We start from the raw sequence: 27,124 nt of genomic DNA, 5'->3' as shown, positions 1-27,124 counted from the left end.
CCAGACAGGTGGTTTAGATTCCCTTAAAGATCTTCTTAGTTATACTGGCTGAGGAGAAGGATCTCTAACAATAGGAGATAGGGAAAGCTGGGAGGTATTAGTATCAGGAGTTGAGTTTGAAGGTGAATGCAATGGAGCAGATACAGCAGGTGGATCAGATTCAACCAATTGCAATACTGAGAACATAAGAGAAGGACCAGTGCTCATATTCTTGAAGGGAAAAATATTTTCTTGAAAGACAATGTCTTTAGTTACAAAGAACTCCTTGGAGGTTAGATCATAGAGATAATAACCCTTCTGAGTAGTGGAATATCCAAGATGAACAGCTGGGATTGCTCGTGGACTGAACTTATCACCCTTCTTTACAGTGGTAGTATAACACAGACTACCAAATACCCTGAGATGTTGTAGTGAAGGAACTCTGTGAAACAACTTCTGGAAAGGTGACGACCTTTCAACAACACAGTGGGCAATCTATTGAGTAAGTATACAACTGTGGACACACATTCTCCCCATAATCTTAAAGGTAGAAATGCCTGAAACCTTAAAGCTCTTGCCATGTCTAGAATATATTTATGACTCTTTTCCACAACACCATTTTGTTGTGGTGTATACACACAAGAGATTTGGTGTACAATACCATACTCCTTTAGCAAATTGTTCACCTGATCATTGAAGAACTCTGAACAATCTGTTCTAAGACATTTTACTCCACAAGCAAATTGAGTTTTGACATATATTAGGAAGTTCCTTAACACCACAATAGAATCTGCTTTAGTAGGTATTAGGAAGAGCCATGTATATCTAGAGAAATTATCTACTAGAGTAAAAAAATATCTCTTACCATCATGAGTGGGAACCTTATAAGTACCCCATGAATCAGCATGCATAAGGTCAAAATGATTAACAGAACAAATAGTGCTTAGAAAAAAGGGCAGTCTTGCTTGTTTAGCAATAGGACATACAGAACATATGTGATTCTTCAGCTGAGAGTTACACAAGCCTTCTATGTTTTTAAACACTCTTAAAGGAGCATGCCTTAGTCTTCTATGCCAAAGAGATATATCATCAATCTTAGTCTTATTCTTGGAACTATCTTCACTGTCACTAGTTGAACTGGAAATGGTATTTGCAGATGACTGATTGGTGACATTCTTGTTATCAGAGAGATGTTGTGAACTTGAGTTTCCTCTGTTCCTTAGAATGTAAAGTCTATCCTCTTCTCTACCAATCCCTATCACCTTTCCACTTGAGAGTTCCTGAAATAAACAGAAATCAGGAAAGAATATTGCATAGCATTGTAACTCCTTGGTGATCTTTGATACTGATAATAGGTTGTATTTGAATTCAGGTATATATAGTACTTCTCCAATTGTCTTGTCCTGAAATATATGAGACTATACTGTCTTAGTGATAGTAACTTGCTTTCCAGTAGGTAAATGCACCTTATTCTTACTCATTTGTGACAGTTCTTTGAATTTGTGAAGCAAACTTAGCCGGTGTACCATATGGTTTGTCGCCCCTGTGTCTACTATCCAGTTATGATCAACTAGACTATACATTAGGGTAGTAGGAATACCTGTTGTTCCCATCTAAGCTGCATTAGCCATAGGCTCTCCTTCGTTTCCTTTATTCAGCATTTGCAGAATTTGATTGTATTGTTCTGAAGTAAAGAACTGAACCGGAGCTGGTGGTGTTGTATTAGAGATAGGTGTTGCTTGCTGGGATGATTCTTGAGCTTCAGACCCACAATCAACTTAGAGAGTTTTTGATCCTCCCTATATGAATCCTGAAGTTGTTGTACTAGTTGGCCAGTCATAAATGATATTGCTTGTAGACTACCAGTCACGTTAGCTACCCTGGATAAAGTGTCTGCCACAAGATTCTCCTTTCCTTTCTTATACACAATGGTGAAATCATATCCCAATAACATGGCTATCCACCTCTGTTGACTAGGGGTAGAAATTTTCTGCTCCATCAAGTATTTCATACTTTGATGATCCTTTTTGATAATGAAATGCCTCCCAACCAGGTAGTATCTCCATTTCTGAACTACAGCAACTATTACCATCATTTCCTTCTCATATACTGATAGTTTAATGTGCTGAGATCCCAAGGCCTTACTGAAAAATGCTAGAGGATGGCATGTCTGCATCAATACTTCTCCATTACCATCTCCACAAGCATCAGATTCAATAGTGAATTCTTCAGCAAAATTGGGTAGGGCTAACACAGGAGGGACATACATGATATTTTTCAGTTCACAGAATGCCTGCTCGGCTACTTTAGTCCACTGAAAGGATCCTTTCTTTAATAACTCATTCAAAGGACTAGCTAACAATCCATAGCCCTTAATGAATCTTCTATAGTACCCTGTTAGTCCCAAAAATCCTCTCAGCTCTTTGACAGATTTAGGAGATGGCCACTTCCATATAACTTCTAACTTTTTTGGATCTGCAACCACCCCAGTCCCACTCTTAGTATGACCCAAGTATTCCACCTCTCTCCCCCCAAAAGAATATTTGCTCATCTTCATATATAAACTGTTGATTTTCAGAATTTGAAAAGTTATCTCCAAATGGGCCAGTTAACTGGACCAACACGGACTATAGATAAGGATATCATCAAAGAAAACTAAGATGAATTTCCTCAAATGTGACTGGAAAATATGGTTCATTAAACTTTGGAATGTGAAAGGGGCATTTGTGAGATCAAAAGGCATTACAACAAACTCATAATGACCATGGTGTGATCAGAATGCAGTTTTCTCAATATCGGTGGGACACATTCTAATTTGATGATATCCGGACCTAAGATCCAGTTTAGAAAAGAATTTTGCTCCACCTAGTTCATCCAACTACTCTTCAATTACTGGGATAGGAAATTTATCTTTCATTGTCCCTTTGTTTAATTCCCTATAATCAATCCACATCCTCCAAGACCCATCTTTCTTCTTAACCATCACAATAGGAGAGGAATAGGGACTCACACTAAGACTAATAACCCCAGACTGCAATAGCTCTTTTATCATTTTCTCTATTTCATCTTTTAGGGTGGCAGAGTATCTATAGGGCCTCATATTAATGGGAGAAACCCTATCTTTTAATACAATTTTGTGGTCATGTCTTCTACGAGGTGGCAATTCACCAGGAATATAAAAAATAGGAGAATACTTATCAAGTAATTGTTGTAAATCAGATGGTAAATTCTTACCATTTAAATCCAACTGCATTTATGATAAATTCAAATTCTGAACAGCTGTGTGCTTCACAAAGGTCACTGTCATCATATATAGTTGGGCACTTTTATTCAACAATTTTTGCATCTTTTCACCATTGATCACTTTAGACTCTCTAGGTGGACTTCCCCTTAGTGAAATCTTCTTCCCGCCTATTTGGAATTCCATCTTAAGCTGTTTGAAATTCCATCTAATATCCCCTAAAATGACAAGCCATTGGATTCCTAACACCACATCATCTCCTCCCAACGGTATAACTAACATGTCAGCCATAAAATCTACCCCCTGCATTCTCCATTTGACTTTTTTGCTCATAAAATAACTGTTAACCCTACTCCCATTAGCAACAGCCACAGAAAAAGGGTGGGATTATTTCTAGCTGAATTCCTAGCCTTTTCGCAACATTTACATTCATAAAATTGTGTGTTGATCCAGAATCTATTAAAATATTAACCATTTTACCTTTGACAGATCCCTTGACCCTCATAGTTCTGTAATCCATTGTTCCGTCCATTGCATGAACTGACATTTGAGGGTTCAATGCGGGTTCTTCAAGGTTATCATTCTCCACCCAATTCTCTTCAAAATTCAACTCTCCAACCACGTCGTCCACTTCGAGAATGAATAACTGCTTCCCCTTCTTGCAGTTATGGTTAGGGGTGTATCTTTCATCACACCAATAACACAACCCCTTGGCCCTTTTTCATCCATCTCTGCCGCTGTCAATCTTCTTGATGTTTTCACAGATCCTCTACTGCCCTCAGGAATTTGGCTATGAAGATAACTTCTCAAATTTGAATTCCACGATGAATTTGGCGCAAGAAGTAAAGGTAGAGAATTCCTTATACTTGACTGATTATATCCTCTCTGTAACTTTAAAGATTGCTCAGCCAATTTCGCCAAACTGTTAGCTTTCATTAAGGTTCTTGACGCCAGCATACGAACTTAAACCTCGATCTCAGGTTTTAGTCCCTTCAGAAAACAACTGATGGAATATTCCTCTGTAAAATCAACCTGGTTCAACAGCTCATCAAATTCATCTAAGAATTCCTGAACACTCCCATTTTGTTTTAACCCCACTAGTTCAGACATTGGATCTGCGTGCAGAGTATGCCCAAACCTAAGATTCAAAGCTCGAACATAATCGTTCCAGTTTGGCAGTTCCCTACCAAATCTTGACTTCAATACGTTTGGTGCCATTGAAGAGCTCTACCTTTCATGTGAATCGAGGCCAATTTCACCTTCATATCCTCTGGGTTCCATCAACATAAAAAAACTGGTCGCGTCGATACACCCAGCCTCACAAATCATCACCACCAAATATGGGAAATTCCACTCTTGAATATCGAGTATTCATATGATTACGATTTCCAGCCCCATATATCTGATGACCACCGCCATTCGCTGGAATTTCCCCATCCTCTGCCGGAACCGCCGGTGCTGGAGCTGCGGGTACCGCCGGAGGAACTGCCTAGGCTTGATTGTTAACAGCCATGGTTGTTATCAGTTGTCGGATTTCTCTAATCACATCGTCATGTCGTTCACCCAAGATACAAACTTGCTCTCTGATTTCATCTAATTCACAGCGCACCTCACTATTTCTCGTCGTCTCCGGCATTGTGCTTTGCCAAGAATCGCTAGCTCTGATACCAAATTATTAGTACCAAAACTGAGTCGCAGGAAATAGTTGCAAATCTTTAAGGAACCAAATGAAAAGAATAGCTCCTGAACAAGAATTGCTGAAGAAAACTGAATAGAAGATGAATCGAGAAGGATCGAGATGATATTATTTCCGATAATTCCCAATGATACAAGATTCCCCTACTTTATACGTAGCAATTGAATGAATTGAAATGCCCTAACTCTCCTAACTGAAAGTGTAACAGAAACTGGTACTCCCGTAGCCCTTAACCCCTTTTCAACTAATTACATTTCATAGTAAATGACAAATATGTCCTTGTACTAACAAACTAACTTCCTGACTCTATTAATTCTCTGAATTGGCATATAACAGCCGCTATTGCATACCAGATGAGCTGATACGCTGCTCTTTCTTCTCTAAACAAGAATGGCCCAAAGAAGAATCTTGCTTCCATTTTACAAAATTGAATGGTCTGCGTGAGTCCGTCATCCAGTGGGTATAGTTTTGAGCTTAAGAACTCACTTGTAATGCTTGATTCCACCATCATTTTGGGTCTGGTTTGAGCTTAAGAGCTCACTTATCATATTTGTGTTAAACGGTATTATCTTGATAGCTAAGTGAGGCTTAGTGTTCACACTTAACATATTAAATGTGCCAATTTCTTAACTATCACTTATGTGGGCACCTAAGTGGGCTTGACCATAAATTCCCACGTGTAAAGCTCAAGACTTCAATTTATTTTAGTGGCTTCACAGTGAAAGTATTCGCAACATTTATGCTGGAGTGTATTTTATAATACAATGACTAAATAAGAATGCACACTTGAAGCAGTATTTACTCCAACTCTCAAGTTTTGATTCATTTGGCCATTTAACTATTTCAAATCACGACTAATCAATACCATAATATATATACATATTTCCATGTCGACACCACTCCCATGTGACTCAAGGTACACCTCAAGGTCACTAGAAACACGACACTAAAGTTATAATTAGCCCGAATAAACGTATAATACTTATGGGGCTTTACATTCTCCCCCACTAGGAACATTCGTCCTCGAATGTTGGGCTATAGTAACTTTTGAAGTCTAAGAGGGTTCCCAGGCCATTTTCTTCCAACTCCCAATATCCTTCCAATATTGCGGCTCAAAATTTGGCTCTCTCCAAATTTTTAAAACTTTCGGCATAATCACCCCTGAAAATAGGACTATCAAAAATTCAACTTGCTCAATTACAAAATCATCAGTATCACACCCAACCATGGTGTCCAACAACACATATCATCAATATACATCGCCATAAATACCAACATGGCTCTTTTCATCTTTCTCGATATCGACGTCCATGATCAACTATAGCCATATGAATTTGATATAATGATAAACACATGAAGCTCGTATGTTACAAATGTTGGAGCACTTGTTTACACAATAAGAGCATTTTATTCATCTTTCATAACTCATGAGGGTATGAAATATTTGTAGTTTGCAACATCTTCATTTATGATCTTTGCATAACTTAAGAACATGAACTATGACCTCTATTAGTTTGTACCTTATATGCAACTTTCATGAATTAAAAAGATTTAAAATACCTGAGCTTTGAATCTGATGAGAATCTCTACTTGCCATATCACTTTAGGCTCTCCGTGTGACTCCCTCACAAGGACTTTAACTGCAACTTCGTCTTCAATTCTCAGCCTTGGACTTGCGGTCAAGAATAGCTATTGAGACTTCTTCATAGATTAGCTTCTCAATGCTTTCTCATTATAAGCGCATGAAACACTTCTTCATAGATTAGCTTCTCCATGTTTTCTCATTATAAGCGCATGAAACACTAAATAAGCCCAAAACATTATGAAGGAAAGGCTAACTTATAAAACATTATGTGAATTAGACTCTATTAACTTAGTAATTAGCACACAAAACTATAGATCTATGAGATTACCTAGTTAGTAATGGCAGTGATGATTCCGAAAGGAAGAGTAAAGAAAATGGCAATGACACAAGCTAGAATAACTCCCCACCAAGGTAACTGAAATTGCTCATTGTAATATTCACAAGCAAAGACAGTGAGTGTAATGTTTGCCACAAGAATGCACCAAAACCACCACTCAGGTACTTGGTTATACTTGCTCATTAGTTTAGTGTGTATGTCCATTTTCTTCTCTTTAAAGCTTGATTTGCTTTGCTCCCATATTTCCCTGAAATCGAAAAATCTTCATGACATAACTTTCCACATAACACATATAACATCTACCAATTAATAACTAAGTTGTTACTACTAATTAATGTACCTTCCGTGAAATAAAAGGACGTGCATTACAGTAGCGCAGAGAGAAGCGAAGCCAACTCCATAAGTAATTAATAACGAAAATGTACTAAAGATAAAAATGTCCTTGTTGCTCATAGGCAGCAATGTCAAGATGGATATGTTGTAAACTTTGCCAGAGGAAGTGAAGAGTCCAGAAGAGAAAAGAGGGAATGTTTTGGCTTTGAAAACATCTAACCAGTAACATATTGGAGTCAAAATATACATAATGAAGAAGAATCCAACAGCAACACTAGCGGAAGCAAACCAAGGACTAGCTAATGGGCTTCCTAGGTACGAGGAAATAGAGGACCAGTCCAGGCCTTATATTTCTTTGTTCACGCCCCTCTCTCACCACCCTGTAAAATGTCATGTAAACAAGTATTTGAGATTTCACGCAACTTCAGGCTACTAAGTAAATAAAGTATAACTCTTTTTGTTATTGTACATAAAGTATAACTCTATTCATGGATAATGACACATTTCATCTAACGCGTAATCTTTGTCCAAATTTTGATACAATTTCAACCTTTCATAATACCAATGTCATCAGGCCAAGGCCGGGCAAAGATCTAAAGACAACAATTACATTCTTTGTGTACACAGTTACAGCAATCAGTAAAATGTGAACTGGTTAAAGAATAAGTGAATGCTTGAGAACTGATGTAATTCCAAGTAATGAGTGCCTCAACTTTGAAGGTGAAAAAGGGGCAAAGGATACACAGTGTATGGGATTTCATGAACTTATTGTATGCGCTCTAAAATTCAAACATAGTCTATTCTCTATAAATATAAAAGACACTGAGTGTTTAACATATCATCCGTTCATGTCTAAAACACAATCAAGGAGTCAATAGGTCTGGTAAGCTGCAACCGTCCAACTCTTCATTCCCTCGTTTGATCGTTACTAAGCTCTCCTTATGACAATAAACCGAACAACCACCAGAGTCATTTCTCCTCAGGCCCGGATGATGAAATCCAAGGCGCCTCGTCTCCTGGGTTGTAACATCACAGGAGACCAGGCGACAACGATTGCTAACGAAAAATGACTCTGTTGGGATTCCAAGACTTAATATATGGAAAATGTGCAAAGCATTGAAACGTAATCATTTAGTTCCAAACCCCAGGTTGGATCATTACCCATATGCAGGGGCGGCTCAATAAATATGGAGGCCTAAAGCAAAACTTCAACGAGGGACCTTTTTTCATATATAAAAGAAAAAATTCATATATAATTTTATTTAAATTTTGTATTTCTAGTTTTTCATATGCAAAGTTATTAATAATTTTATCTAATCCATTTAATTTCTCTTGAGATATATACGTTGTGGGACTGTATTAAAGTTTTAACCTTTTTTCAGTTATGAATTAATAATCGAATCATTTATCAATTTATGGTCTAGAGAGTGATTCGCAAAAAGACATTTTTTCTCAATTTAGGATCAACAATTTAATCCTACTTTTTTACTATGAAAATTTGTACTTTCTCATTTAAAATACTAAATATTCTTCTAAAAATAAATTAATATATAACTTATTAGAAAAATTTGGGGCCCCCAAAAATTATGAGGCCTAAAGTTGCTTTAGCAGCCTTACCCGGCACTGGCCATATGTCATGTTCAAATATTGTCATAATCAGCTATGCTCAAGAGGTCTGTCATAATCAGCTATGCTCAAGAGGGCAATGGAGTCATCAAGCAATATCAGTTTCAACTCCCAATGAGTGAAAGGGCGAGGAGCATCTGGCCCTTCAATCTCTGTAAACACCTCATTGCCAAAGTCAAAGGTAAGAATGCTACAGTTATATATTTCCCCCTTCAGCGGCCAGTAATAAGCTCCATTCAGATAAGCAGTACCAAGGGCTTCTATACAATATTTAAATAGAAAGATGTCTTGATTTTCAGGTTGAAGGATTCTCCATGAGTCCTTAGAGCATGATTAGACGGCTGCATAAGGTTGATAGACCTTATCATTTATGATTTTATCCCAGAAGATCCGAAACCAAATAACCTTGTAGTCATTAGTCATAAGGTTTAATCCCTGAAAGATGGTGGAAGATTGAAATCGGGTGAAGGAAGGGACCTCACTTCCCGCGTGGCAGGATTCCACAAAGCTAAGAAGATGTTGAATGTGCTGCCATCAATTACTCACTCCGATAAAAACAAGCCATCCACAGAACCTAAAAGGTACGTCATACCTCTGAATTCCTGAAGATAATCAGGATTTTCATGTACGGCAACAGCATCTGAGACCGAAATCAAAATGATGGGATTGGGATTGAGAGGAGAATCATCATTTGAGGGGCATCCAACATGATCATAAATCATGATTTTCGGGGGCTTGTTCTTTCTGCTCCAATTCATGTGTTCTTTGATAAAGCTAGGGCTCGTAATTGTTTCGTACCAGTACTTGCCGACGCATTTGAATAGCAACAATGATTCGACCGGCAACCTGATTAGAATCACCATTACTAGATCTTCAGGAAAAGGCCGGCCATCATTATTAGAACAGAAAACAGAGAGATAAAAATGATGATGAAAAATACTTATACTTAATCGTGAAGAAGAGAACCTATGAAAGAAAGGCAAATGAGACAGAATCCTATATCATTGATTAGAACTTGAATGAAAAAAAAGAACCCCGATATTTATTGAACAGAAAACAGATAATGATGAAAAATACTTAATCCTGAAGAAAAGAACTGATGGAGAAAGACAAATCGGTAGAATGAATTGTTGATTGAGTGAATTACTGGGCTCTTCCTATTTAATACACCGCGCTTGGCGCGAGGATAAAAGACATTCCTTGAAGCCTAAAACTTATAAAATTACGAAGATATTTCGCTCACCAAAGAAACATTAATCGTTGATGAGTGAAAGGAAGGAATAAACATTAATTCCCACACTTTAACTTAAAACATTTGTTAAGCCAAGGAGATAGAGATTTAAAATATAAATTCTGAAAGTAGTACAAAAATCCAAATAAGCAAAAGTCGTAGATGTAGTGAAAAAGAGAAGGAAGAAATAAAGAGAGGATGAAATTAAAAGAGAACTAAGAACATGACACATGTTTGTTAAGTAAGAAATCATGGAAAAAGAATAAAAATCACTTCCGATTAACAGCAAAAATGGACAGCAATTTCCAATTATATCATTCCTAACCGTTCTAGACTGCAATTAATTAACAACATAATCGAAACAAATTAACTAGAAAAAAAGAAGAAATGTGGCGGTGGAAATACTACAATACAGTGGAAACTCTATTGATTTTCTCCATGTTATAACTTGCAGCATGTAATCGAAATTCACTTCTGCAATGATTCAAAAACTTTTGTCTAATGAATTTGTATTTTAGAATTTAGTGTGTTAAAGGTTAGTGAAGGGATGCGATACATTATGAGTATAAATGAAGTGTCTTTTGGTATTTTTTAACCGTAACGAAGTGACTGTTAATATTTTGTAGCAGACCAAATAAAATTAAAGGGATAATGCATAAAATCCTCCCCAACCTATGATCATATTAACAACTACACACCTTTTCTTTTCGGGGTCCTGTTACCCCATGAACTTTCTTTTTCTAGAATTTCTCTAACCTTATACACTTAATTAAACCTGACTACACCTCTTCCAAGCCAAGGTCGGCTCAATAAATATGGAGGCCTAAAGCAAAACTTTAATGAGGGACCTTTTTTCATATATAAAAGAAAAAATTCATATATAATTTCATTTAAATTCTGTATTTCTAGTTTTTCATATGCAAAGTTATTAATAATTTTATCTAATTCATTTAATTTCTCTTGAGATATACACGTTGTGGGACTGTATTAAGGTTTTAACCTTTTTTCAGTTATGAATTAATAATCAAATCCTTTGTCAATTTATGGTCTAGAGAGTGATTCGCAAAAAGACATGTTTTCTCAATTTAGGATCAACAATTTAATCCTACTTTTTTACTATGAAAATTTATACTTTCTCATTTAAAATACTAAATATTCTTCTAAAAATAAATTAATATATAACCTATTAGAAAAATTTGGGGCCTCAAAAATTATGAGGCCCAAAGCAGCTGCTATATAATCACCACGTGTTATGCATAATTAGCCATAAGAAAGGCTCCCAAACGTAAAACTCAGCTCAACTCTTTTATTTGAATCCATTCTTTTATTACTCCTCCCAAACATGAAGTATCTGCCACTGTTGAAGAGCTTCTACTGGTGGTGCTGAAATTGAAGAGGTAAATTCAAACTATAGACTATAACTTACTAATCTTTAGTCAATTCGAATTTACATTTTTATTTTAGGGCTTGAAATTTCTTCCCCAATTTTTATCTATGAGATATTAGGATTATGAAATGGACAAATACCAACTTGAACGGACTTTATATGGACGATGAAGATCCAATCTTTACATTCTATTAAAGTCGATTTTGAAATAGAATAAAGAAAAAATTATGGTTGGAGTGATTTTCTTGAAGGAAACAAAGAGGGGAGATTGGGAATTTGGTTTCAACCGTAGAAGAGGAGAGAGTATGAAAAGAAAGAACGAATAACTTAGGGGCTCTAGTTGAAAATAAAAGGGAACTGGGTGGGACCCATTATCGCGTGTTATACACCGATTGTATTATAAATGGGGGTCGGGTTTAATTAAGCGTATAAGGTTAAAGAAATTCAGGGGGAAAAAGTTCAGGGTGTAATAGGACACCCGAAAAGAAAAGGTGTGTAGTTGTAATATAATCATAGGTCGGGGAGGATTTTATGCATTATCCCAAAATTAAATGAAAGAGAAAGCAAATAATTATGGTAAAAGATAAAGGCAATTCCTAGCCGGTGAGACTTGCCACGTCACTGTGCAAAAAATATATATATATATATATTCCCTCAATTGGACCGAAGGGAGTATTTTACTACCATTAAATTCAGCATTTATTTCCAATTCTATTTATGTCACCTTTCTTTCATTATTTCAGTGTATTCATTAAAAAATAATCCCATTTAGATAAAATTGTATACTCCCTCCTGTCCACTTTAAGTGATTATTTTTTGCTTTTTTCATACATATTAAGGAATTTACCTTTTAGTTTTGATTAATAATAAAATTGATTATATTTACCTTAATTTGCTCATTGGAAATTCTTTACTCCAAGGGCAGTTTTGGAAATAAGAATTTAATTCCTTCTTGAAATCAGAAAAAACAAATATTGTGGACCATAAAAAAAGAGCCAAAAAATCACTTAGAATGGAACAGAAGGAGTATTGTTTAGTTCAAATACCATATTACAGTATTCATGTATACGGTCGAAATCGGGCTTGCCCGATTTTGTATGGTTAATCGAGACTGGAACGGCAGACCGAGGTTCGATCCCAAATTATATTGGATCATGACATGAATAGATATTGCTTAACTCATGATTCAGAGACTGATCTAGATCGGCCTAGAAAGAACAAGGTCGAGATCAACCAAGATTCGGACCAAGCTAAGAAGGGATCGATTAAGACCGAGATCAGCCTAGATCGAGGTCAAAAAATATCAAGACCAAGTTAGGAAGAGACCAATCGAGACCAAGACCGTCCTAGATCGAGACCGGACAAAATAGAGATCGAGCGAGACCGAGGAATGATTATCGAGCCAAGAGACAAAAGGCTGGAATATCCGTAATGGGGCCTGAATCATAGCGGAAATCCTGGCTCATATCAAGGAAAGATCAATTAATTAATCTATCATGGGATTTCCTACTATATTTAGTATTATATTACAAGTAGAACATTCCTACTATATAAAGGGGAGGTTTGATCACTTGTAAAGGGGGATATAGGATACACAATAGAAAAGAAATACACTCCCTACTCTTTGCTTTCAATATCTTGTTATTCTGTTGGGATATCAGTAAGATTTTCATTTGGTTCAAAGGTGACTGAACTCGAGGGCCAAGGCTAATTCATTCGTTTGGTTTGCTAATAATAATAACTTCAGATGTGAATTGAATGCGTGAATATCAATAATGGTAGAGGAAAATATAGCATTTAATTACCTTGAATGGCACTAAAATATGTAAAGGGAATGATTCACCTAATTACGAATGGGATAAAAATTGTTCCTCTTCTGACAATGATAAATTACAAATACAAGATTTTGGAACCTTTCTTGGATCTGCTGCCAAAGATGTAGAGAGTCTATTTTTGTCAAGTAAGTTCTTGTTAGAAAGCCCCCTTCATCTGATCTCTCTCTTTCTATTTATAGGGGCGGGCCTTCGATTAACCCTAAATGTACAAATATAAAGGATGTCTAATAGAATATTCTCTTAAAGGCCCTTATACTAAACTAGTCGTTAACTGCTCTCTAATACTTGACCTCGTCCATAACTGATTGCTCGGCCATGAATCTCATTAGTTACTAGTCGGCCTCAGCCAAATTACCTGTGGCGACGTCGATTCGTGTTAAAAGCTCTTAGGCAGATTTTAGACCCATACACTAGTAAGCGGCAATGGTCCAGATCACCATTCCCTCATTTGATCGTTACTAAGCTCTCCTTGTAACAATGAACCGAACAATCACCATAGTCATTTATCCTGAGGCCCGGATGACGAAATCCAAGGCTCCTTGTCACCTGGGTCGTAACATCATAAGAGACCAGGCGACAACGATTGCTAACGAAAATGACTATGTTAAGATTCCAAGACTTGATATATGCAAAATATGCAGAGCATTGAAACGTAATCATTTTATTCCAAAACACCAGGTTGGATCATTACCCATATGTCATATTCAAATCTGTCAGCTACAACTTCATTCAAGAGGGCAAGGGAGTCATCAAGCAATATCAGTTTCAGATGCCACTGATCGAAAGGGCGCGGAGCATCTGTCCCTTCAATCTCTGTAAACACCTCATTGCCAAAGTCAAAGGAAAGAAATCTACAGTTACATATTTCACACGTCAGTAGCCAGTAATAAGCTCCATTCAGATAAGCAGTACAAAGGGCTTCTATACCATGTTTAAATAGGAAGATGTCAGTGTTTTCAGGTTGAAGGATTCTCCATGAGTCCTTAGAGCATGAATAGACGGCTGCATAAGGTTGATGGACCTTATAATTTATGATTTTATCCCAGAAGATCCGAAACCAAATAACCTTGTAGTCATTAGTCATAAGGTTTAATCCCTGAAAGATGGTGGAAGATTGAAATCGGGTGAAGGAAGGGGCCTCACTTCCTGGGTGGCAGGATTCCACAAAGCTAAGAAGATGTTGAATATGTTGCCATCAATTACTCGCTCCAATAAAAACAAGCCATCCATATAACCTAAAAGGTACGTCATACCTCTGAATTCCGAAAGATAATCAGGATTTTCATATACGGCAACAACATTTGAGACCGAAATCAAAGTGATGGGATTGGGATTGAGAGGAGAATCATCATTTGAGGGGCATCCAACATGATCATAAGTCATGATTTTTGGGGGCTTGTTCTTTCTGCTCCAATTCATGTGTTCTTTGATGAAGCTATCGTAATTGTTTCGTACAAGTACTTGCCGACGCATTTGAATCGCAACAAGGATTCGACCGGCAACCTGATTAGAATCTCTACTGCTAGATCTTCAGGGAAAGGTCGACCATCATTATCACGGGTGGCCATATTAGAACAGAAAACAGAGAGGTAAAAATGATGGTGAAAAATACCTATACTTAATTGTGAAGAAAAGAACCGATGGAAGGATTGAGTGAATTATGGGGCACTTCCTCTTTTAATACATTCATGTTATCAGAACAATCAAATTATTGTGGATATCTATTCTTCCTCCATGATTTTCTCAAATGCTTAATGACATATTCAATGACATATTTCTATGCTTAATGACATATTCAATGACATATTTTTCTTTACTTTTCATGCCTATATAAAGGCATTGTAATAGATAAGAAAATACACACAATTGAAGAAGAAAATCTCTTCCTTCTCTCTATCTCAATTTCTTGTTCATGTTTTACTAAATTACTTTTATTTCATAACAACATGTCTTGTTCATGTTTGACTAAATTGTTTTTATTTTATAACACGTTATCAACACGAATTGCTCATTTCATGATCTTCTACGTTAAGAGTATGTAAATTATAAGCAAACAATGAGATCAAAATGAAAAATGTCTTAGATGATAATACAAAGATAAGTTTTACATCCATCTAAACCCATTCATACTTTCATATCTTTGCATAAATTTTATGTGCAGTATTTGGTTAAAATATTTTTTTCAATTGTATCCACTGAAATAAAGAACTGAAAAGGTATGTCTTTATTTGCTACATCTCTTATAGGACAAAGATAATAGTCCAACGTATATATATGTTCTGACCTTTTACATACTATGATAGATAATTATTAAGGTAATTTAGTAATAATATTTTTACCATCACATGATGTATTTCATTGAAAGCAAAATTATCAAATATGTAGGCGATTTTATAGTACCTTGCAAATTTGGCATTCGAATATACAATCAATATAAACTCATTATAGTTATAATTTATAATAATCACGGTTATGCATTAAGCCTTGTTGCTGGAAGCATAAGGCTCATTCCTCTGTATTGAATTTTGTTTGGTGAAGTTCTTATAGTCTTTGATATATAAGTGGGTTATAGGTTATCTCCACTTTTCCTCTAATTAATTTATTAAAGTGTAAAAGTGATTGTATCATTTTAAAAAAAAAGGCATATATCCTAACTAGCATTTTTGTTGCAGAGGAACTGTTTCAAGATTGAAATAGTTATATATGTCTTCTTGAAAGTTAATTTACTTATGCCTATAATTATGAAGTAATAATATTTTAAAGGCTCGAGTGCGAGTCCTAGTGAATTTTGGCCTATTATGCCAAAGATTGAGGGTAAGACGATGGGTTCAAGTCCCAACGCATTATGTTGATGAAAAGACGTTGGATTCATGTTCTAAAGTATTATGGCCTAGCATGCCTTTATATGTGTAAGGCATTGGGTTTGAGTCCTAATGCACCATATTGATAATAATATTAACTAAAGAAAAAATAATAATAGTTATCACTATGCTAATTATAAAAAGGGAGAACAAGACAATGTTTACCATCAAAATAATTTGAAAAAAAATAAAGCACATTGTATGATTATACTCCATTCTTTGAAGAGAATGTGACTTGTGATAAACATTGAGAATGCATACTCATTCCTAAAAGTGAATGTGAAAATATATATGTGATAAAGATTATGCCTAATAATGTACTTATGCATGGTTGGATAAATACTACAACTCACCTCTAAGGGAGGTTTGAGACAAAGAAAGATACTGAATATTATTGTGTAGTTACATGAATATATCATTGGTCGCATACATGTGATACGCCAAATATTTTGTCAAGCCTTATGAAAGTTATTAAAAGCAAAATTAAAGCAAGAAATTATTTTGCTTATGATGATTTTGAACATGACAATTATTACGATATGATTCTCTTTGTGAAAGAGACATTCATTATATAGATGGTGTGACAAAAGATCTTGTAGTACAAAAGCAGTTAAGAATTCTGAAAGAACTAATTTGTTACTACCTGGATAAATGAAATTGTTCATGACATTAATATTGTAGTAAGTCTCAAAAGAAACATTTTGATTTACAAATATATTAGCCAAAATGGTTGGCATATTGAGACTATAAATGAAAAGAAGATTGAATATCTTTATATTACTATAATCATCTCGGTTCAATTATGATGCGAAAAATTAATTGAGAATTACATTGGCATATATTGAAGAAATATAAGATTATTCAAGAATTCTCTTCTGCTGCTTATTCTCATGATATACCAGTTAAGGTTGGGATTGAATCCCTTGATTTATGGAACGAATAAAAGGTGATAAATATATGGGCCCAGTCACCTTCCATGTGGACCGTTTACTGTTATATGATTTTAATAGATGTATCTATTCTATGGTCACATGTGCATTTGTTATCAACTTGCAGTTTGGCTTTTGCAAGATTGATTGCTCAAATTATTAGAGCACAGTTCCAGAATATAAATTATGATGATTTATCTTGATAATACTGGTTTAACTCCAAGTTGGTTTAGCAGAAATTATATGCCTCCAATTATATCTAAACCATTGTTTATGAGAACAAAATTGCCAAAAATAAAATTAGGTATGTGATGTATTATTTAATATACAACAGCACTTGTACGCATCTAGCCAAGTTATGATAAGTTATCCCTATCACAATCGGTTCAGGATCAGGAACCAAATAATTTCCATCTAGAAATATGAATGTGCTATATGATTTAATTGTTCCACCACAATACACAAAGATGGATCCCCAAATAAGGTTAGGGATATGTGTTGGTGATCCCAACAATAGGGAGAGAAAATGGGCACCTGAAAAAGTAATGCATGTAATGAATTATTATGAGTACATCTAGATCCTCGTACGAGAAAATGTGAACTTGAAATTCAAGTGATAATTCATTTGCAAAATATTGCCAGGCGTATTTGCTGACCCAAAGCTAAATGTCATATTCAGCTGCTAATGCTCCAAATAAAATAAAGTTCATAATGAATAGAGTCTATAGCATGCATGAAGCATAATAGACTAATCGGTTCCAAAGATAAAACTCCTTGAAGAAGGAGAGGAGCAAATGTTCAAGATGGTCATAATAAGGAAGCAAGTGCTCTAAAAGAGCACCACGACATAACACTTCATAAGACCTCAGGAGAGAGGCTCAGATACCTTAAAATAATAAGATAAAGAGATCTCAATAAGTTATGTCTTTATTGGGTAATAGTAGAACCGATATAAAATGATCGTTGACGATATTGTTAATATAATGTAGCGCTCAATATTATTAATATTGAAGAGCATCTTGAGCTCAAATCTGTCATGAAATTTGGACAGATAAATGATTGGCCAAATGAAAAATACGCAATGAAAATTAATTTCACCTGAAAAATATGAAGTTGGACAGATAGTCCCAACACCTGAAAGTATAAAGCCAGTGGAGGTATAAATGTGTTCTTGTGCGAAAAAAAAGGTCAAGTCGATAAACATAAAGACGACTTATGTCACAAGAAAATTTGTAAATATCCTGGTATTGATTATATAGAGACATGTTCTCCTGTGGTGGATGTCACCATTTCAGGTTTTAATCTGGCAATACAAGAAAAATGTGATATGTGTATAGTGAAAATCATTGAAGGATTTAAATTGTTTTGAAGCATATTAAGGTTTCCAAGAAATTTATTAAATAAAGCTTCAAAAATCCTTATACGGATTGAAACAATCAGGGCACATGTGGTATAATCGCCTGAGTGAGTACCTGTTGAAAGGAGGGTAAAATAATGATTCAATTTGTCCTTGTGTCTTTATAAAAAAGATCTGGATCTAAATTTTTTATAATCACTGTGTATGTTGATGATTTAAATATCATTGGAACTCCTAAGGAGCTTCCTAAAGCAATAGACTATTTAAAGAAAAAATTTGAAATGAAAGATCTTAGAAAGATAAAATTTTATCTTGGTCTACAAATTGAGTATATAACAACAACAACAACAACAACAACAACAACCCAATATAATCCCATTAGTGGGGTCTGGAGAAGGTAGTGTGTACGCAGACCTTACCCCTACCCTAGGGTAGAGGAGCTGTTTCCGATAGACCCTCGGCTCCCTCCCTCCAAAAACTCTCCACCTTGCTCTTGGGGTGACTCGAACTCACAACCTCTTGGTTGGAAGTGGAGTGTGCTCACCACTAGAGCAACTCATATGAAAGATGGAATTTTTGTCCATAAATCAACATACACTAAAATGATTTTAAAGCGATTATATATGGATAAAACACATCCATCCCAACCTCATGAAAATAATGAAGAGCTTCTTGGTCCCGAAGTACCATATCTTAGTGAAATTGGTGCACTAATGTATCTTTCTAACATTACAAGGTCTGACATAACTTTTTCAGCTAATGTCTTAACAAGATATAGCGATACTCCTACAAGGAGATATTGGAATGTAATTAAACACATATTGCGGTATCTAAAAGGGACTACCGATATGGGATTATTTTATGGCAATGATTGCAGTCCCGATCTTGTTGGTTATGCCAATGCTGGGTATTTATATGACCCACACAAGGCTCGATCTCAAACAAGCTATGTGTTTATATATGGAGGCACTGCCATATCTTGGCGATCGACTAAGCAATCAATCGTGGCTACTTCATCTAATCATGCTAAGATAATTGCTATTCATGAAGCAAGTCGAGAATGTGTATGGTTGAGGTCTATAATACACCTTATTCGAGACAAATGTGGTTTGAAGTGTGATAAACTACCCACAAATTTGTATGGAGACAATGCAACATGCATAGCCAAATTGAATGAAGGATTCATAAAGGGGATAGGACAAAGCAAATTTCACCAAAGTTATTTTTCACACATGATCTTCAAAAGAATGGTGATATAAATGTGCAGTAAATCCGTTCAAGTGATAATATGGCTGATTTGTTCACCAAATCTCTACCGACGTCAATCTTCAAGAAACTAGTGTACAAGATTGGGATGCGAAGACTCAAAGATGTGAATTGATGCTCTCATCAGGGGGAGTTAATACGTGTTGTATTCTTTTTCCTTTACAAGGTTTTGTCCCACTGGATTTTCCTTGCAAGGTTTTTAACGAGGCAATCAAAAGGTGTATTTCTAAACATGTGTACTCTTTTTTTTCACTAGGATTTTTTTCCCATAGGGTTTTTTCCTAATAAGGTTTTAACGAGGCACGTTATCTATGGACATCCAAGGGGGAGTGTTATAAGAACAATCAAATTATTGTGGATGTCTACTCTTCCTCCATGATCTTCTCAAATGCTTAATGACATATTCAATGACATATTTCTATGCTTAATGACATATTCAATGACATATTTTTCTTCACTTTTCATGCCTATATAAAGGCATTGTAATAGATAAAAAAATACACACAATTGAAGAAGAAAATCTCTTCCTTCTCTCTATCTCAATTTCTTGTTCATGTTTTACTAAATTGCTTTTATTTCATAACAACATGTCTTGTTCATGTTTGACTAAATTGTTTTTATTTTATAACAATCCCCCAGTTTTTAACTCTTTAATGATTTTCTATAATTACTACTACAGTATTATGATTACCTTATAAGTAATTTAATTACTATTCCCTCCGTTCACTTTTAATTGTCTACTATTCTAAAAATAGATTTTCAGTTTTACTTGTCCACTTTCGCATATCAAGAGAAAACAATTTCCTTTTTCCTGTTATACCCACAATATTAATTACTCATTTCACATTATTTTCTCAAAATCATTAAAAATATGCATCAATTAATATGGGTATCATGGTAAATTATGCACTTTATTTATTATTTCTTAAGGGGCATAAAAAGTCAAAACATGACAAGTAAAAGTGAACGGAGGGAGTATTTTACTACCATTAAATTCTGAATTTATTTCTAATTCTATTTATTTTGCATTTCCTTCATTATTTCAATTTATTTATTAAAATATAATCTCATTTAGATAAAATTGTAATATTTAGTTCAAATACCATACTACAGTATTCATTATTTCCTTCATTAGTTCTATTGTTCGACAAGACTACAATTGATCTATCTACTCGGAAGGCTCACAATTTTCTTGTATAGATCTGCTATGTCTTGGAATTTGGATAACTTGGTCCAATAGTCGGGATCATTTTTTTTAAAAGACATTATTTTGAGTAATAAATTTATACAAGTGAGAGATAGAACGAAAGAAAGCCACTTTAAACCCTCAAATCAACTCATCACTATCCTATTGGAAAACTAAGATGATTACCCGAAATGCCAAAAATTGGGGTCGAGATGGCTTTATTATTAGCACTGTATATAACTTAATTCCTATCACATTAATATATTCGCTTCAATAAATGTGTGCGGTGGATGTGCATATTGAGAGGGTACACGGATGCCATAATGCACAAAACTTGATGCCTTTGTCTTGGGTACAAATACAATACTTTTGGTATAAAATTTACTCCATCCATTCACTTTTACTTGACATGTATACTAAAAATAAATTTTTATTTTTACTTGTCACTTTACGCATATCAAGAGAAGACAAATTTGTTTCCCAGTTATACCCACGGTATTTATTACTAAATTATTTTCTCAAACCCAATAAAATATGCATCAATTAATATGAGTATCATTGTAAATTATACACTTCATTCTTCTTAAGGGCGTGAAAAGTCAAAACGTGCCAAGTAAAAGTGAACGGAGGAAGTATAACATTACTAGCCAATACCGGTGATAAAACAGTGGAAAAAGATAATCCTAATTTATTACCAGAACTAAAATCATAATCCCTGTAACCAAACGACTCCTTGGTGTTTTGTTGTGTGGTTCAATGCAATGTGCTATTAGGCGCGCACGATATATTTCTTTGTCACTCACCCCTCTCGTCACCCTGTAAAATATTATATAAACAAGTATTTGAGATTTCACGCAACTTAAGACTCCTAATTAAAAAAAGAGTATAACTCTATTCATGGTTAACAATGCATTTCATCTAGCGTATAATCAGCCACCAATCTTTATCCAAACCAGTTGTTTTTTTACCAATTTCAACCTTCAATACTAGCAACATCATCAGAGCAAATCTGGGCAGAGTCAACGTAAGGATGAAATCACAGATCCAAAAAAGAAAATTGCCGGAAATAGAAGACTTAGATTGAATATTGTGATTGCGAGAATAAGTGAATAATTGCCAGATGGGAATACAACGTAAAGAATAGGGGTTTAAATAGTAATCCTATTCGTAACTGATCGCCTTGTTCAGCTCTTGCCCGTTACTACCATTTATTATATTTTTTGTATGTTACATAATTAATTGGTAACTGATATCATAATAATGACAAATTCCGTATAATACGGGATTTGTTGATTCTTTCTTTATTCGTAACTATGAGCTATCCTATGTACCAGACCCAGTGCTATTATCTTATAATTAGTCCCGGGACTAATGGCTACAGTACTAATTTGTTTAGCTTCGAATGTATTTTACACACCATTCTTCCGTATAATTTATTTACGTGGCGAGTTTATTTTTCACTAATACAAAGAGAGAAACAAAGAGCCATCGAGATGGAAAATTGTTTAGTTGTGTACTAGCAAGGAATGCGCCATTTATTTTACCGATGAACTCAAGACAAAACTTCAAAATTCTAGCGCGTGCACCTATGAATGTAGCTGCAAAAATTTCAATAAATATTGAAGGTTAAGTACATGTGTATTAGCGATCAGTTAAAATTTTCAGTATTTACTTAATTAATGGGAAATTGAAGTTTGACACACAGCATACTCATTTGTTAATGGCCTCCATTATACAACTCTTTTGATAAATCCCAGATAATAAAGGAATTAATTTCAATAGCTTGAAAAGTCTCATAAATATGTTTAGCTCTCTGGAGCAGAAAGAAATTATTAAGTGCTTCTTTGCGACTTTAGGGTGAAAAATGTAATGTTAGTTGTTGCAGAATATATAAAGTGAATACGAGAAAAGGTCCATAATATAATATTGATTTTAATATCTAATAGATAAACAGTCATAAAATCTCTCCAATCTTTATCATTTCATTTTCAGTTTCTAGCAAGTGATCCAGAGCAATGAGCTGCAGCTGAAATTACATGGCATTGAATTAGGCATTTACAAATCTAACTACTATGTTTTACTTTAACTTTTATGGAAAATCTAAAGAAGGAATGATAGTATGATACTATGGAGTCTCTACCGATTCAAAATTCGTATATATACTACTGGTTAACCATATATATGTGTTACGACTTTCTAGTTTCTTGTTGAAGTTCTAGATGGAATTACTTCTATTTTCTCTGACAAGTCGTTTTGCTTCTTTAGATCACAAATAAATAGTATTGGTATTTTAAAAGAGAGATTACTTTTTAATTCTAGTTTTCAGCCCAATTTTTTTCCTGTCTTTTCTGAAATAATCTAGTGGTCAAGAGGTCTGTAAAGCCCCCTGAGTTGTTAAACTTAGAATTTTGGAACTAACGGGCTTATAAGAAAATGGGCTAGTGCTGGGCCAGGATACTTGACTTTGAATAGCTTATGAATAGGGTTTGGAAAATAAAATAAAAACGTATTCCTTCTTCCCAATCTCTCATCTAACGTGACCAAGAAAAGCTGGAGAGTGAAAATTCTTTCACAACCTAACAAGTAATCAGGTATGATATCTAGTTCATCCCTACCATATGGTTCATAAATTAACTCCAAAATATTTTAGAAATTCATTGATAATGGTGGAAAAAAAATAATAATTAAGAATTTAAGTTCATAAGGAATTAGAGTGGAGCTTGATTATTACTGGAGAAGATCATTAAAAATAGTCATTAAGTGAAATTGTCGAAAGGCCTAGCTCGGCGAAGGATTGATTCGTAGGTGAACTTTTTAACTGGATACTTGCTCTTCTTTAATTTGTTTATTAATTCATGGAGTCAGTTAATATTATCTTCATTGTCCTTTAGCTTTGGGTGAATTTGTACATAGCTTAGCAAAAAGTTATGTTGGACCAAGCTGCGATCGCGTAGAAGGAATGAGGCAGAAGTTGAAGCACTGAAATGTTGCTATGCGATCGCATAAGCCTGTACGTGATCGCATAGAGTTAATAAAATTGGCAGCCAAAATGTGCTTCGCGATCGCAAACAATTATCCGCGATCGCGAAGGAATAAAAGTCTGAAAAAACCGAACTTAAGTCCTAGAAAATGGGATTCGTCCCATTTTCAGCCATTTTCCATTTTTGAGCTCGGGTAGGGCAATTCTTGGTCAATTTTCATGGAAAAAAATTGGGGTAAGTGTTCCTTATCCTATATTGATTATATTTAGTGATTCCATACTCATTTATATCATGAATCCGTGAATTTATAGAAGAATAGATTTTTATAAAATCTTCCAAAAATAAAAATTTAAGATTTGAAGGTCCATTTGACATTGGAATTGGATAATTTTTGTATGGTTGGACTCGTAGCGGAACGGGTGTTCGGATTTCGCGAGATTTTCCTGAATTTGAGATGTGGGTTCCACTGTCGAATATTTAAATGAATTTCAGATTTTTATCCGAAAAATTAGTAAATTCATATGGAATTAATTCCTATGACTCGTATTGAGTATATCGAATTGTTTGTGAATAGATTTGACGCTTTTGGAGATAAATTCAAAAGGAAAAGTTGTGGTCAAATAATTTATTGGAATTTGCAAAGCGAGGTAAGTGTCGTGTTTAACCTTGACTTGAGGGAATAGATCTCTTAAATTATTTGTTATGTAAAATGCATGTGAACGACATATAGGCGAGGTGACGAGTGTCTATACGTCTTCAAATTAATTGTTTGCATAATTATTTAAAAATCCTAAATTTGTTTTAATACACGAATTAATTGTTATGATAATTGTTTCTCTCCTATTCTTTGTCATATATTAATTCTTGAATTCCTGTAATAATTGCTACATGCTGATTTGATTTATGTGCATTAATTACTACTTGACATTTAGTATATTAAATTGTAAACTGCCTATTTTCTTCCTGATTTTCCATAATAAATTGATATTTGTCATTGTTTGTTTCAAAATTAAATCATAATTATTGTATGCTTGTTTTCTTAAAAAAATTATTTTAATTGTTGTATTTATTGGGCAGTTTCTTCTATAAGAATTGGTAAATGGATATATTGTAGGAGCGGGTTGCACGCCACAACAGAATTGATTGAAATGAACATATTGGGGGATCGGGTTGCACGCACAACAGACTTATTAAAAGTCCATATTGGGGGATCGGGTTGCACGTCGTAACTAGGGGTGTTCAAAACCGAACCGAAACCGAAAACCGAACCGAAATCGAAGCTTAATGGCTTATTGGTATGGGCGGATTATTCAATTTTCTTAACGGATAATCCGTTAACCCGTTAAGAATATATATATATATATATATATATATATATATATATATATATATATTAAATATCAAAAACCCTTTCACTTCTTCCACTTCTTCCAGGTATTAGCTCAGCTTATTCTCCCACCTTACAACAAGATTGTTTAAACTGTTATATATGGTTCACCTCTGCTTTTGTTTTTTTTAAACTAATGCATGTTGTCTATGTTTAATAGAAGAACAGTAGTGTTGTACCACAACTTTTATCCCACAATATTGACGATAGTACTGTCTTGAATTATGTTCTGGGGAAAGAGCGCATTTGCGTTTCCTGTAAATTGTTTACTGCTTATAATCCATCCCTATTTCTATACATAACTGCCTTTTGCTCGGTGTTGCTTGTATGGTTAATGATATAGCGTGAAATACTTGGTTGGTAGTTAAGTTAGAAATTTGAAGTTGTTGTTTGAACTTTGAAGCTGCAGAAATTCAAGCACTGTTAGGCGTTAGCTGCAGGCCAAACATTTCTGTATAGACTGCTCACTTATGGATTAATCATTTTGAAATATGTATTCTGGACTCACTTTGAATATAGACTGGAATTTCCTATTCTGAATTAATATGCTAGGCGTTAACAGACATATGTATGTCTCGACTCATGTAATGTAGTCTGCTTTGGGATTTAATGGTAGGCGTTAACAGACATGAATGTCTGGACTCATATGTAGTCTGCTTTGGGATGTAATGTAGACTACAATGTGATATGCTTTTTTCACTCTACAACACATGACACACTACATCATTCTTATGTAGGTGTTAACAAACATGTATGTCTGAACTCAATGTGTAATTTTCTATTCTGAATTTGTATGCTAGGCGGTCAACAAACAATTAATGCGCGCAATATAGATTGCATTAGGCCGATAAACCGCCCAATAACCGCCCGATAAGAGCTAAACTGATACCAATCCGCCTGATATCTTATCGGGTGGCTAGCGGATTATACATTTAAAAGCCGATAACCATTAAGCCAAACCGTTAAGAGTAATTAACCACCCAATCCGCCCGATAAGCAGCCCTAGCCGTAACAGACTTATTAAAAGTCCATATTGGGGAATCGGGTTGCACGCCGCAACAGACTTATTAAAAATTCTATATTGGGGGATCAGATTGTACGCCGCAACAAACTTATTTAAAAGTCTATATATATACTTGATTAAAATAAATATATTGGAGGGTTGAAAATGAATATATTGTGGGAACGGGTTGCATGCTGCAACGGAAATTTGTTAAAATAATAATTGGTTATGACTGTTGAGTTGGCTTCAACTATTAAAAATGAGTTACATGATTTATTTCTATAATTGTTGTTGTTACTATTATTGCGTACAGGTTAATGTGAGTGACCCGCCTTAGCCTCGTCACTATTTCATCGAGGTTAGGCTCAGCACTTACCAGTACATGAGATCGGTTGTACTGATACTACACTCTGCACTTCTTGTACAGATTTCGGAGTTGGTCCCAGCGGCGTACCATAGACTTGCTCGGATTTCAGCTACCAGAGGAGACTTGAGGTATAACTGCACGGCGTCCGCAGTTCTGAAGTCTCCGTCTATGTTACTTTTGTTGTGTGTATATTTCCAGACAACTTTATTTATTCAGACCTTTATTTGTATTATTCTAGAAGCTCGTGCACTTGTGACACCAAATTCTGGGATGATATTTAGATTCCGTTATTTTTATGGATTATTCATTACATTTCAGACTTTACTTCCGCAATTATTTCTTTGTTATTAATAAATTTAAAAATTGTTTTAAAATGGATTATATTATTCTAACGTTGGCTTGCCTAGAAAGTGAAATGTTAGGCGCCATTACGGTCCCGAAGGTGGGAATTTCTGGTCATGACAAAATCATCTGCAAAGTGAGAGACACAAGTGGTTGCATCTGTGCTTTGGATCACTGTTGTAATAGGAGAATTTT

The 27,124-nt window shown here is 35.0% G+C and overlaps 1 long non-coding RNA gene across 1 annotated transcript; it reads right to left on the bottom strand.

Moving 5' to 3' along the window:
• Positions 1-6,945: 6,945 nt before the first annotated feature.
• Positions 6,946-10,165, bottom strand: LOC138896993 (uncharacterized). The gene is made up of 3 exons (XR_011410705.1): positions 8,789-10,165; positions 7,179-7,551; positions 6,946-7,085 (listed from the first exon to the last, which is right to left on the bottom strand). It is a non-coding gene; the product is annotated as an uncharacterized lncRNA (long non-coding RNA).
• Positions 10,166-27,124: the final 16,959 nt, after the last annotated feature.

This window comes from Nicotiana tomentosiformis, chromosome 8 (assembly GCF_000390325.3).
Source record: "Nicotiana tomentosiformis chromosome 8, ASM39032v3, whole genome shotgun sequence".
Taxonomy (NCBI): Eukaryota; Viridiplantae; Streptophyta; class Magnoliopsida; order Solanales; family Solanaceae; genus Nicotiana; species Nicotiana tomentosiformis.
The sequence above is the reverse complement of the archived record's forward strand: the minus strand, read 5'-3'. Positions and strand labels throughout refer to the sequence as shown.